This window comes from Cydia pomonella, chromosome 19 (genome assembly GCF_033807575.1).
Source record: "Cydia pomonella isolate Wapato2018A chromosome 19, ilCydPomo1, whole genome shotgun sequence".
Lineage (NCBI taxonomy): Eukaryota > Metazoa > Arthropoda > Insecta > Lepidoptera > Tortricidae > Cydia > Cydia pomonella.
This window is the reverse complement of record NC_084721.1, coordinates 5847837-5863770: the sequence shown is the minus strand read 5'-3', so window position 1 is coordinate 5863770 and position 15934 is coordinate 5847837. Positions and strand designations below refer to the sequence as shown.

The following is a 15934-nucleotide window of genomic DNA, read 5'->3' as shown; positions in this document are numbered from 1 at the left end:
ATTTACCTAAAATTCTCAAATCTGGGAATGGGCTCAGCTGGTATTTCCTCTTAAAGGATTCTATGCGTAAAGCGGAGGTAATTTAAATAACAATAATCTTAACCTTGTAATCAAGGCATGCGCGAGATATGACAGCAGCGCTAGGAATAGTGATCGATAATGCATAACAATCGATATTAATAATAATACGCGTGCATCACTATTCCCGGTGGACCTTACACGTAGAGAGTGCGTGGTCATGTAATGGTTTATGTAGTTAGTTAATAGTAGAAGTAAGCAGGCCTGCTGCGTGAAATAAAGTATATACGCTGATATTTTCCTCTTTTATCAGAAAAGTTGTGTCCTGGGGACAATCGTACATCGACAACCGTTCGTACAGACAAACGAAAAGTAACAATGTATCGGAAAAATAGATCACGTGACGTCACGTGATTTTTTGTCGATAATATATACTCGTATTTAAGACTAAATCTAATCTAGTAGTTATTAGGTATACAAAGTCGACTTGCGCGTACAATCCATAATTAACCCTATCCAAAAGCGACTTAGAGAACTGCCATAGAGCCACGATAACGCGCAGATTTGTCAAATCTAACCTTTAATAACGTGACATTATGAGTCAAGGCACGCGTCTTCGTGAATGACACGATCTATATAGATAGAACTATAGGTACAGATATTCCGATTGACCTAAGATTAGGTACGGCAACACGGTAACAAAAAGCTAAACCTTAGCGGTATAAATAAGTGTGGCAGTAGGCTGACCGAAGCCATATGTTGGCCTTGCATTATAATCTCATTTTACTCTAGGCTAGCCCATCACCACAGATAGGTAATACCTCTAGTTGACCAAGTGAACGCAAAGCATTTTAAGTCATATTTTAATAAACGAAAGTCGAAATTTCTTTATCTGTCTGTCTATTGCTTGAATTTGCAACGTAGACATATATAAAATAAAACTAATAAATATAGCTGTCTCGGCACCAACTACAAATTCGTAGCTTTTGGTGTCGAGACACTTGGTCCGTTGGGCAAAGGTGCGCGTGGGCTCCTCAGGGACCTTGGAAACATGAGGGAGGCAACGGGGACCCTCCCGCAGGCAGCTTGCTCGGGCAAAGGCTGGCCATCGCGATACAGCGCGCAAATGCTGCCTGCGTGATTGGCACCCTTTTTTTTTTTTTTTTTTGTTGACGGAGTGGGAATGCATTTACGCACGGTGTGTGGGACTCGCCACTCCTTTCCCCTCTCCAGGGAAGAGGGGGGGAGAATTTAGCCCTACCCACTAAACCCACTCCGGCGTTTCACCCTCTTTGCCGTTAATGAGGGCGCACTGGGATCGATGATGACATTCACCACGGCGCCCTCCGGCAGCCCCAGCTTAACGCCAGGGCACCCTCACAATGGAGGGGGGATCAGAAACGCCAACGTTACAATCGTTAACGCTCCGTAGCGTAGCGTAGTAATCTCTCTCTATCACTCTTCCATATTAGTGCAACGGTGATAGTTGCGTTTCGTTCGCTACGGAGCGTTAACGATTGGCACGTTGGTTACGCACCAGGCCACATAGCCAACGTTACAATCGTTAACGCTCCGTAGCGTAGCGTAGTCATCTCTCTCTATCACTCTTCCATATTAGTGCAACGGTGATAGTTGCGTTTCGTTCGCTACGGAGCGTTAACGATTGGCACGTTGGTTACGCACCAGGGCACATAGCCAACGTTACAATCGTTAACGCTCCGTAGCGTAGCGTAGTCATCTCTCTCTATCACTCTTCCATATTAGTGCGGCTGTGACCGTTGCGTTCGGATCGCGGGCTCTGCAGTTCACAGAGTAGAGTAGTGCTATAGTAAAGAAGTACAAAGAGTACCTAAGCAATGATATATAAATTCTACCAGTGATTAGTGCTGTTAGTAGGCGGACCAGTCTATGTATGACCTCCAATTCTAATAATTGTGGTACATCCCGAGATGTACCTGACTGCTACGCTGTGGGCGAATAAATATAGGCATACATCGCATTTTAGGTCACTAGTTTGTGGGGAAAGTATCGATAGTTAATCTTATCGATATAGCCTACCTGTCATTTAATTTTGCCCCCTAAAATCTGATGTTTGTATATTAAGACATTCTTTCGTTTTTGTTACTGTGAAACGGACAAAGGGGTTATTCTCACTAGTTACCACCAAGTTGTTACCAGTGGTACTCTTGCGGAACTCTAAAAACATTTTGTTGGTAACTACTGGGAAAAAATTGAGTAGTTACCACCAAACCGACCGAAGAGTGATAAAAGGCGGGAAAAAAAATCCCAGTAGTTACCCCTGGTAACAAGTTGATGGTAACTAGTGGGAATAACCCCCCACAAAGCGCTAATCGTGATCATGACCCATTGTCGTTACGCCACTACAAACCAATTTCGCTCTCAGGCTACGTCGTAGCGCTACGAGCGTAGTGTAGCAGTGAAAGAGATAAGTCGGTAATACATTATATTTTTTGTCAATAAAGGGTTACAATACAACAATACGATTAAATCGGAAATGAGCCAATTTATTACTTCAAGCGAAAATATTATAGGTATTATTGTAATAAATAAATAAGAATAAAACATTATAGGAAATTGTTACACAAATTGACTTAGGCAGAAAACATCAAATATCGTTATTATTTTGAGAGAATCTCATGTCTCATGTTGTTAATCAAAGATCAACTACTGTTATTTAAGTATTAGAAACAATTATCAAGTAACTTTCAGATAGATACTTCTTTAACCTTTTAACCGCTTAGAATTTTTCATCGAGTGTGCTCGTGTCGCCGCCAGTACGAAGTTACACGAAATTTTGTCTTACTTATCAGACTGCGGCGAATTAATAAATAAATAAATAAATAAAAATGTTATTTATTCAGGTATTAACCCATTAAATTACAATAACGCAACAATACAATAAAATATACAATTAAAATTAAGACTAATTATATAGGTGCAGCGGGGAAACCTTGCTCATACAGTAGCAGGTTGTATACACTACTTTAACAATACTGTTCGCCGTTTCGCTCACTCTCCCGACAAACGACCAGTGCCTTTTACGCATTATAGCGTAAAAGTCATCTACTCTGTTCTCGGCGAACATACCAGACGCACTACACCGCCACGGTAGCCGTAACATTGCACGAAACGCGTTGTTGTACTGTACTCGAAGTCTATTGAACGATCGTTTCGTGAAATGGTACCACAGCTGGCTAGTGTAGAACGCCTGACAAACTGATTAAACTGGATATTGTGCTTATGTCTTATATTATATCAGACTACGGCGGTTAAAAGGTTAATATTAGAAAAGAGTTATTGATTGCAGACGAGATGTAAAGAAGGTCATACACGGTGACTTTTTGCAGGCCGATTCCAACAATGTGATACTGATTTAAAATCATTCCAACATGAGATGGTTCCAACTTCCAATCTCCTTTTGAGGACCTTCTAAATTGTTGCAAGTAATTAGGCAGTCGTGTAAAAAACGTCAATTTCGACAGTGATATATCAGTATCATATTGGAATGAAATCTTCTTCTTTTAAAATATGGCTTCCTTTAAATCTATGATGATTTTGCCAATGTCAAGTGTTTTATTCAGTGGTAACTTCTAAGAATGTTCGTAGAGCATGACGTTGTTCGGTAGTTGCTTTTAGTAAAGAGATAGCTGGGCTTTACTAAAAGCCACGATGGATTGCCGGGTGTTGATTAAAACATGGTTAAACGCGTTTCAAGATTAGTTTTTATAGCTGCACACTTCCACGATAGTTCACTGCATAATATTAATAATCGATCAATATTACACTTTAAACAACATGAATGAGCAAAACACAATATTCTCGAGACGTCTTCGTCATCTTCAATCTCAACGAAAACCGAATGGGATGTAATAAAAACTCAAACTCGAATCCAAAAAAGTCACTTTTGACACTGACACATCAGTATGATCAGTATCATAGTGTAATGAGATTTAATATATAAAACTCAAAATGGCCAGTCAGCCGGCCGCGCGTTTCATAGGTATACATTTTGTTAATATATTTTTGGGCCAGCCTGTACTACGAGTATAAGTATAGGGAGTATTACTGCAAAGTTCTGCCGCCAGAGTGCAGTACTAGCACCTTTCATAAACCATAGAGTAAGTTATAAATAATGTGCCTTAAACTGTTTTTTGATAAGTTTTCACACATAATAAAATATGACATTAATGCATCAAGGCGGATCGTTTACAAAGGGCCTACCGGGAAATGCGAAAGTCGAAATTTGGTTATCTGCCTCTTCATCGCTCGCATATGCAAGTGATAGAGAGGTTATATAACGGAATTTCGATTTTCTTGTTTCACGGTAGACCCTCAGATTGTGATATTCCCTATTAGCTGTCCAGCTGCTAAGTTTAAGCATGGTAAATACGCCAATCTTGGACCAGCGTATGACTTTGCTCCTGTTGCTGTCGAACCGGCTGGGCCATGGTACGTCGAGGCCAAGAAGCTGGTTAGAGAGATTGTACGCCGCCGGTTGAGGGACAGGGGCTGCGAGCCCCGGGCTGGCTCTTATCTAGTCCAACAAATATCTTTAGCTATTCCGCGAAGCAATGCTGCTAGCATATTTGGAACGTTTGGGTCAGGCAGGGAACAGTTCGAGGCTTAATTGTTAGAATACTTAGCTTTTATATTACTAAGCATATTTGTGGATACTATTTTTGTGTGTAGGAACTATGACGAAGCCTACGCTGTGGATCTATATTGTATTTAATTTGGAATATTCGTTATTATCAATATATTTTTATATCTTTCACTTCTCATTCCTCAAACAATTTATGAATAGTATGATTGTATTTTATTAGTTAAGTTTTTTTATACAATAAATATGTTTGTGTTATTTTTTGTTTTATTTTATTTTTAAGGTGCCGTAACAAATGGGTACTTTATCGTAATAAAAATGACCGCATAAGAATATGTTTTTTTGCTATAATAAGTTTTTACATCACAATTAAAGTTCTCTTCAACAAAGCCAATGTCAATTTGAAATAGATCAAATAGGAGATTTCATGGCCACGTCAAAAGTTTGTAATGTCATGTCACGGTTTAAAATAATAACGTCGATTTGCGCCCGCCCCTCCTACGTAGGTACAGTCATGGACTAAAATTGTGGAGTCATTTAGGGTTCAAGCTAGTTTGGTTGTCAATAACGGTATGAAATGTCCAATGTAAAGTAAATACTAAATGGCTCAACAATTAAAGTCCGTGACTGTACATATTTTTAAAGGGAAGAGTAGCTTTGCGATCCTAGCGAAATAACGGTAATTTTTCTAGAAAACGTTTTCCACTAACTAAATCTTAATAAATCACATTGATTTTGATGTCGATCGCTTCAACATAATTATATACTAGGTTTATAGGTTACGCTTTAATAAAAAAAAAAATGTATTGCCAATTTTGAAAAAAAAAGGATAAAAATTTAAGCCTAGGTTTTCATTGTGTCAATAAAATACTAAAAAAAATCATGGAAAATATTTAGAAGTGGAAAAACGTTTTCTATTTTTGTATGGGCGATCACGTGGTGTTCTTCTCTCTTAATACTAAAGATACTACTTAAGACACATAAGACATATAAAGATACTACTTAAGACAGTTATACATTTTCAAATAAGTCTAGACTTTCAGTCTCGTAGCCCTTTATATGCAATCATAAATATTAAAACGAACTAAATTGCTTTGCTCCCGCACAACAGAATTTAACAGGGTTACAGCAAATAGAATTCTACATCAGCTGTATACTCTGTTTGCAGACAAATACATAATAGAGACTAACCGCATTATTCATAAAAAATATATACCTCAATTACTTAATGTTGTCCTTTTCTTACAAATACATTAATGATAGATTAAGACAAACTATTATAGCTAATTGAGACTTGAACCGCGTTTATGAATGATGATAGTATATACTTATATAGTTCGTGTCATCCATGATGTCGCGCAGATTTGTCAAGTCTAACCTTTAATAACATGACATTACGAGTCAAGGCAGGCGTCTTTGTGAATGACAAGATCTATAATATTCATCCACAGTGAAATCCAGAATAGGTAATGGTAACAAGTTGGAAACCATAATCAAGAACATTCATTGTGCAACGAGGGGCTTAAGTGAAATACTGGAAACGAAACGAGGGAACTAAAGACTCAATTTTTTTTTTATTCCACAGACAATATATCCTAGGATGAGTGGTCTGTGTAATATTCTTACCCCCCCGAGTTACACACAATGTTTTTCATCACACTTGCGAAGAAAAAACTAAATTTTAAACGAAATAGTTCCTAAATACCTACGATGACGTTACAAACATTCGACCGCCATTTTGTAATTTTTTTAACAGCTGAGGCATCGAAGGCACATACCCATCCGGCATTCAGCCATGATTGAAAATTGTGTTACAATATTTTAAACGGGTATTAAATTAATCAAATTAAATATTTCTAAACACGTCAGTACTTTTAAAGTGAAGCTCATTTATACCTACTGGGTTCGTACGAATTAGTGACATCATTTAAACGTGAGTTATAGCTTTTTTTTAATCCATAACTCCCGCAGGGCACCTGCATCTTTTTTGAGCAAGTGTGATGAAAATTACCTTTATTAAGTGGAAACAACAAACAAGAGCCCGATTCAGATTTAATAACTTGTTACAGGGTTGAACTGGTTTTGATATGACCTTGACGATCGCCTTGATTCGTCCACATTCCTATATGGTCCACATTGCTGGTATTGGTGGAAGTAAAAATGACAGGCCAACAAAACTTTTCAGTTGGAAAAAAGTAATACAAAAGTAAATGACAAGTGTAGTGCAGATGTTGCCTTATTTATAGAAGGCGCCACCACCTCGACAGCGAGCAACTGACGAGTTGGTACTGTGGTCAAAATAGGAATGTAGACGACATGGGACTGTTAGTCAAAGTAGTAATGTGGACAAGTTAGGAAGGTGACGCTTTAGGAATTTTATGCTGACGACATGGCATTATGGACGATTTAAAAAGGTGACGAAATAGGATTGTAAACGTAGCGGTCCTGTGCCGAAAATGTAATATAAATAAATTAAATCGAGTAAAAGTGAAACATTCAACTCGCTCTTACTTCTGTGTTCGCGTGACTCGGGTAACTCTTAAATTGCTACTAAGTTAGCAAATAGCAATTGCTTAGGTATGCAGCGCGCTGATATTTACCTAAATGTAGGTAGCAATCATTACAGCCATTTAAAACGAAAGAGAATTGATTGTGATAGAGAAGTAGTGTAAAAAAGGTGCCCCTTAGTTTGATATCCAAAACAGATGGCGCTGTACTGCGCCATATGTTTTGCGGTCACTGAATTGTCAAACGATAATCAGAGTTACCGCAAAATGTATGAAGCTGTACAGCGCCATCTCGTTTACCTATCAAAGTCGAAGCAAGAAATTGTCTTAGATTTTACGCATATCTTACTCAATCAATGTATCTTTGTTTAACACTAATTATTTCTACGTAGTCACGCTATAGGTACCTATTCAGTGTCTATAATGTTATTTAAAAAACGTTAACTATTGCATAGTTTTTATTCTATTTCGTGACCGAGCATATAGGTATATGTAGGTATGTTAAGGAGGAGTGGAAATCTATTTGATATATGTTAACGGCATCGGTCATGGGACACTAGAGAAAATTTTATGTATTTTGATATTTTCTCGGCACCTCCACCACTACCACGCTATGCATAAAAGTTGAATGTTCTATTCGTCCTTTATGTTTTCAAAGTATATAATGAAAGATACTGCAATTAGTTTCAATATTATTAACAAATTATAACTATGGTTTTTTTTTCTCCAGTCATGAGATGTATGGGGCCATTAATATTAAAATAATGAAACATCAAACTTAAGCAGCTCTATGACTTTTGTTTATAGTAAAATGTTGCCAGTGTTTAAAAACTGATGATAATTACTTATTTTCCAGGGTTTGTCTATACCAGCCCATTCCTGGTGCCTGTTCCATTATAGGGAAGATGCCAAGTGACGTACACCAACGCAGGCTAAGATAGCGTTCCAACTAAATACTTAACTTTAGGAGAATACCGAAGTAAAGAATAGAGTAGAGAAGACATTAACTTACTTCTATTCCGATCTGTGGCCTTTTTTCCCTGGGGCTAACTTCTTAAATCCTTCTTGCCCACACAAAATAATATATGTACACTTACACCAGTTAGACAAAAAATTTTAGCCTAACCTGTAGCTTGTATACTAGAAACACTGTATAGGTTCCATTCGCAACGTAGGAGATCATTTAAAATATGACACTCGCGTGCTGTTAAATTAAGAGAAGATGAAAAAACATCTTTCGCTGTAGAATAAAACGTTCTACACATGACATATTGTTGTGCGTACACACTTCTCACTGTAAACCTAAAATGACCTGAAACTAAACAGTAAAAAGAAAGGGAACACGCGGGTCGCGGGATTTAGCGTTTTGGTGAGATTATTGTGTTGAATATTCATTCAATAATAATATATATTTAAGTACTATGCAAAGCACTGACTATTACTGACACTTTACAAACTGACGTTAAAGTTTTTCTTTTATTGCAAGTAATAGTAGAACCTTTTTAAACCTAAAAGAGGTAGTAATAAGAACGCAACCTCAAGTTCTAAACATCCAGAGAAATAAATTATGTGATCGTGTCATTCACGACGACACATGCCTTGACTCGTACGAGTATTATCATCAAAGAGTAAAGTAAGTATATATATATAGGAAAAGAGAGCCCTCTTGAAGCATTTTAAGGAAACTAATCTCGAAGCGCTATCTCTGATTTGCATCCGAAACTAGCTATGTATGTGTGCGTGCACATCTACATATTATGCATCCGTATGTGTAGGTACTTGCGTACTACATAATATTAGGTCTTCTTGACATTATGAATAAAGATAGGTCTTGACATACGAGGTATATGCAACCTTCGTAATGTTGTATTCATGCCTTTAAATTGTACCAATTTTATAGTGACACCTGGTGATGTACTCGTAGTTTGCACAATCGGTAGTCAACTTTACGCAAAAGTAGGTTATCGGATGCCATTAATAGAAACCGCCGCCATCTTTACTAATATTAACTACGTTTCTAAGTGTCGCCCCCCTGATTATCATATTATTAAAGGTTAGATTTGACAAATCTGCGTGTCATCGTGGATAATACGAACTGTACCTTAACATATATCTTGTGGGTGAAACATAAACCTTTGAACCAGATTCCGCATAATTAAGTATCGTAGGAATCATTTAGCCTCGATTCCTTCCTGCATAAAAAGTTCTACTCACAGGAATCAGGCATCTCTTCAATCGAGTTTATAGTACAGACCAGTGTAAAAATATAGGTGCATAGACTGAGGCCACTGAGGTGGAACTGAACAGAGAAGAGAAGATGTGCAGGAAACAACGGAGCCAACCATCTGAACCATTAGTTGATTTCCGCACGCCTCAGCTCATCTACACCTCAGAATAGGAATGACAGCCTTGTTCTTAAAGTTCCATAGTTCTTAATTTGCCGACATAAGTTTTAAGGGACATATTATTGAGTAAGATGAGTGCAGTCATATTTTTACACCTAACTGTACCTAATCACATGAACTTGTCGGCTAGGGGTAGTGGAGTAAAAACCATTGCCTAACATTACCACGACTACCAGCAGCGGTATCATGGTCGCATTTTTATCACCTATCATGTCATGCTTCACTTTCGCACTTACATACTTGTTAGAACGTGACAGGCATGGTGACAAATGATAAAGAGCCAACCATCTTAGCCCTACAGTACATGCTCTTTATTATCAGATATAAGCAAAGATACATTGATTGAGTAAGATGCGTAAGATCTAAGACAATTTCGTGCTTCGAATTTGACAGGTAAACGAGATGGCGCTGTACAGCTCCATAAAAATTTTGCGGTAACTCTGATTGTCAAAAGTTGACGTTTGACAATTGAGTAACTGCAAATATATGGCGCAGTACAGCGTTTATCTAATGGGCACGTTTTTTTAGACTTTACCTCTCTCTCTATTACAATCAATTCTCTTCGATATACCTATAAGCAAGTCGTAAGATTGCTGACGTCATCAAATATTGTTGTGCAGATGCATTTTAATTGCAGGCTTGGTAATGGCGAGGGGCACGCGTAACTCAGGGGAAATCATAGCTAATGAATGTGCTATAAATATAAGTATACCTAACTATCTCAGCTCGACTGGAACTTATTATTGGGTTAGGAGTGGAATCCTACCAGGATTGATCAGAGAAACACATTATTTGTCGCAGACAGCATAATGATATAAGTATTCACTTGTATTTAAACTGACAAAATAAAAACCCACAGACAAAATAAAATAGCTTCTAGCATTGGGTTTAAAACCTGTTTAGTTTATACTGTTCTAACACTTATTAAACCTGTAGGTACATATTCGCTCTGTACGTGACCAAAGAGTAAAGTAAGTAGTATATAGGATGTTTATTTAGTCACCTGCAATTTTTTTTCGCGATTTCGGGGTTGGTCCCATAGTAAAAGTTCCTCATCATGACGTATATATTCAGCCCGTAAATTATTGCAGGTAACTACATAAACACCCTTTATAGGGTCTAAACTAAATGACTAGACTAGATTAAAAGCTAGACAGAATAATGCCTAACACTAAGATGACTATATAGTGCAAAATGGTACTGGGTAAATGATGAAAATGTAATGGATTTTCAAATGTTAGGACTTAACAACCTAGTTACCGCAAACTTTACACGGCCGTACCTACCTACCGTACCGTAGCTATATTTATATCTCGGCCGTTGAAATTGCGGTTACAATATTTTTCGCTACTCAACGCGTCTATTGACGAAGAGCCGCGGCGTGCTGAATTGAATTTGCCCTTCATAGTAGAAATGTATAGAAGGCGAATTATTGCAATTCGATTCACCTCGGCGAGCCTAGTGGACGCCAGCCTTAAGCTAACTTTGACCCATAGATTGTAAGATCGTATAGATGTGCTAGGTTCGCCCGTAAAGGACAGAACATACGCAATGCGACAAAATTAAAAACACGTTTTAACATTCCTGACAACATGCCAAAAATAACCTACGTAATTTGGTCGGGTTCATTGTTGCCACCAATCAGAGGATAGTTTGTTACTCAATAACTTAAGTAAATTTGTTCCAATTTAAATGAAATTAGGTAAAAGTGTAGTTGGGACCATTATATTTTATTCATGAATTAATGAGCTGACTCGATCAAGGGGTTATGGAGCTAGAAGAGCCTAGAAGGCCCAAAAGCTATTCAGGGGTGTCGCTATCTCATCATTATCAGCAGGGGTCATCATGTTTGCAAGAGAGTATGAATGAGTTTGGTACCAATGAAAGTGCTTGGTTTATACATCTATATATAAAATGTTTTTTTATTTACCATATTAATAATTAGCAAGATAAAAACGAAATGAAATAAACATAGGTGATGTAACTAAGTACTTGACATTTGACGGCTTACCACAGATATAGTTTATTTTAATTTCTATGGTGAATTATAGTCTGTCAAGCCATTTTCGTCAGTAGAAAAAAAAAAATTAAAAAAATGTAGGTGCGAAGGGTTATCGTCCAATAGAAAATTTGAATTTCTCGTTTTTATCTACTGACAAAGTTGTTTGACCGGCTAAATCTATTAGTTAAGGGCTCCACAGACATAGGAATAAATTCCACAAACTGAGCAATTTGTTTGTTTTCAGGTCCGTGGTCCGGCCTTCGCTCCTGGCGGATGGCAGCATGCTCGGCAGGAAGTCCTAGTTTGTGTCGCCGTTCTACTGCACGCCTTAATTGAAGACACGAAACTGGGTTATATCCGTGAAAATAAATTTTGTAAATTTCAAGCAACTGTCACTCTAATTAGGGTTTAATTGGAGTGAAAGAGAATGATGCCTAAAATTTGCGAATTTCCGTGATCGCGGTAGGCCCTCTATGTTAACGGCATCAAGCATGAGACATTTAAGAGAAAAATTTATACCGCTTCTTTATGCTTTAAACCTTGTATGTCCAAATCTTCCTCGGTTTTCTATGTATTCAATGAATGCTACTGCAATTGGTTTCAATATTATTAACCAATTAAAACTATGGTTTTTCGCTCCAGTCATGGGATATATGGCGTCATTAATTTTATTACTACAATATTTGTTAGAAAGAGAAGCCAATATAGGGTATAAGGAAGTAACACACTTTCCGTTTAGGTACCTGTGACCCCATATGGGCCCCATCATACTGGTAAACTGAACAATAAAGAACGATAGGCATGAAGACAATAGTTATTTGGTTTACAACAGGGCAAAGTTGTTGTTTAATTCCTCTTGCTAATATTGATACGTGAGCAAGGGAATAATTCCAAAATTGGTACCTACACGAGCGTAGCTAACACAGCATTATTCACCACACCATCTCGAGGAAAGTACTAACTGTAAGACATTACTAATCAAATGAAAATGAAGGCTATTAAATATTTATCATTCAAGATCATCATTTAAAAGTCAAGTCTAGTCTAGTCAGTTAAAATGAAATAACTCAAAATTTGCATCAACTTACGATGCCACTCATGTGGATGAAATTCAACTTTCCAATCAGTTTTTGAAGTGTAAAGAGAGCCTTTACGAGCTGGAGTGGTGAAAAATAGATTTCACCAGTGGCACTTGGTTATGTTAGAAAATGAATTCGATCCATATACACTGTAAGTTTTAACACTCTACTCAATGATATACACTAGCGCTTGTTAAAAAAAAAGTAAAACGCTTAGATTCCAAGATTTCTTTATTGTTCCAAAATAACAAATCATAATGTCTAAAGAGGCATTTAGAATTCTCAAATACTCGACTACTTAAAAAACAAATCAAAAAATATTTCAAAAAATAATTTGATTTGTTCCCTAATTCTCAAAAACTCACCTAATCAATAGGACATCATTAACTTTCTGTGAAAAATATTATCTCATTCGGTCGTAGGTATGGTCGTAGGATTGCGACAATTTCATTGTTTAGTAAGGCTTCTCTATAGTAATAATAACTTAATGTCTGTATAAAGCTTTTATTTCCCATAAAAATCCAATATTTTTTAAGTCGCCGGATTACCTGTGCCAACTGGAACTCTAAACACACTGAAACTTGATTGCAATGCTGACTTCGACCCAAAAGACGACGGCAACATTAGCAACAACAGCTCTCCTATTTTCAAGATATGGACTGGACTGAATGGACTGGCCGCGTTGGCAGTGTGGTTAGCTGGTTGTTGTGACCATTTTACAGCCAGTAACTGCATTGCCCCCGCGTTGTGTCCAAATCAACTTGACCATAGGACACGTTGGATACTTCGGTCGTAATGAGGGTGCGTTCGTTCACTATCCAAGGTACATGTAACCTAGGATGGAGCAAGTGCACTCTTAGATAAATACGTCGAGTCGCAACGTTCTCAAGAAAAACATGTGTTAATAATAGTTATTTATTTTATAAGAAGCAAAGTTGTTTAAACCTTCATGCTAATGTTGATACCCGAGGAAGTGAAAGATTCCAAAATTGGGTTTCAAGACAGGACGGTTAAAAAAACTTTGCTGCTGAGTGAAGGACATTTGTCACCACATCAACACGAGGAAAATACTAACTGTAAAACATATTCTACCAGCCAGCAACTAAGAAAGAAAGTTTTTGAAGTATGAAGGTATGATGAAAGTAATATTGTACAGCGAGCTGCAACTGCATGGACATTGGAATGGAATTCATTCATATAAAAGCGGTCATGCATTTTTGCAGCTGGGCTTTACTACATTATTATCAAGTTATTATCTTCATTCCCTGACGATATTCCCGGGTTATTGTATTGTAAGTACCTACCTAAGTGACATAAGTAAGCATAGAGTGCTCACTCCATACATCAGTTTTTTATTTACCAAAACGCTTATTACTTTCGTAGTCGACATCTAGCGTCAAGTAGCGATTTGATCAGTACTAGATATTACAAGTGTCGCGACTGATGGAAAGTGATTAACAATTTACGACTAATATCACAAGCCGGAGTTCAAAATAGAGTTCCGGTTATAATATTAGCTGAAAATTGTTGAGCATTAGACTTTTCTTTCGTCGCGACATCTATTGTCAAATAGCAGTACTGATAAATCCGCTACTTGATGCTAGATATTAACTACGATAATAAGCGTTTTGGTAAGAAAACTGATGTATAGAGTGAGCACTTTATGCTTACTTATTTTTCTATGGTGATGATGAGTTTTTAACCCCTGACGCAATAAGTATTATAAATTTGACCGTTATGTATGTGCGTGTGTGTGTCCATGTGCCTTAAGGCTAAGTCAAGCTCATTTTTCTCAAGTACCTACTTATTCGAGATTTAATAAAGCAAATAAACAAATAACTGCATTTGTCCTTGGCATTTCTGCACGCTGACTAAACGATACTATGTATAAAGTCTATTTGCAGTGCATGTTAGCTAGTTCGACTATGAAATACATCTTTCTGCCACTCGTTCAGACTAAAATAAATATGCATTACCTTCGGTGCATTTATAGGAAGTGAGCCAAGTGTGGTGCCAACGCATGTCCACTACCACGTGTTGGATCTATAAGTATATATTGTTGATGTACATACTTATAGATATATTTATTTATAACAATATACAAAATGGATGTATACAGAGGATTACTAGAACTAGCTTAAATCTAAAATAGGCCCTTGATGCATTGTGAGGCCAAGGATGCTGGCGGCATTTCCTCATTGTGTTGCAATGCTGATACGTTCTGCGAAGAAGCCGCCAGCTCTTCGGTCACCAGTTACGTCAACCAGACAACTTGTGCGCGCTGGGATCCCATGGACCTAGTTTCAACGGCAAAATGTACATAGTTATTTATGTCATCACCATCATCTTCCTCGCGTTGTCCCGACCATGGGAGCTTGGGGTCCGCTTGGCAATTAATCCCAAGATTGGCGTAGGCCCTAGTTTTTAACGAAAGCGACTGCCAATTGATCTTCCAACCCAGAGGGGAAACTTATTGGGATTAGTCAGGTTTCCTCAAGATTTTTTCCTGGTAAAAGCGTCTGGTAAATAGTAACGTACATAAGATTATTTATGTATGTATTATGTAATTATCTATCATTATCTCTGGTTTCGTATAAATAAATTACATTGTACACTGCACATTTTGTTGTAAATATTCTGCTTATGTTCTGTGATGTTTTGTGTTTCTTGTAGATGTAAATGGGACAATAGGTACACTGAAAATCATCGTCGTAACAGTAGGCCTAGCATATAATTGGCGCGACAATATCTCGCGGCGCGATAGATTACTCGTCTTTTTCTATGTAAATTAAAAAGAGCATGTGCTAGCCCGGCAGGTGTGTGTGTGTCGTAACTACTCACGTGCTGCAACACAGGCTGAGTGCTGTCCTTTTCTGGAAGCCGCTCTGTTACTTCCAATTTACTTAAGCCTGTTTTAATATTGTTGTGTGTTTTAATTATGAAATCGGTAGACATGTTTGCCACATGTTTTAAGAGTCCTTATTCCTACAGACGAGCGTATTTTGTAAAATGCTTCCTTTTTCATTCAAGATTACGACGTAACTATTAGTATTTATTCAAAAACTGATAACGTACTTAAATAATCGTTTCCTAAACTAGGGGCTCCAACAGTTCAAATTTTCATTTTCTCTTTTAAACCTCTTTTTTAATGAGGTTTTTTGGGAGTCTTTTCCAAATTTTGCAGTGAGATGTGGCGTTTCGGTTCTCAATTTTGCTATAAACAAGAATCATTTGGTACATGAATGACTACAATTTGATTCAACATATCTCGTACGAGGGGCTGGAATGATTAACAATCGAAG

The 15934-nt window shown here is 37.4% G+C and overlaps 1 long non-coding RNA gene across 1 annotated transcript in view; it reads left to right on the top strand.

Moving 5' to 3' along the window:
• The window catches only part of LOC133528062 (uncharacterized), an 82043-nt gene extending 68727 nt beyond the window's left edge, over positions 1–13316 (top strand). The window contains exon 3 of the long non-coding RNA XR_009800944.1: positions 11798–13316. This is a non-coding gene — a long non-coding RNA (uncharacterized LOC133528062). The remainder of the gene's footprint in view (positions 1–11797) is intronic.
• The last annotated feature ends 2618 nt before the right edge of the window (positions 13317–15934 follow it).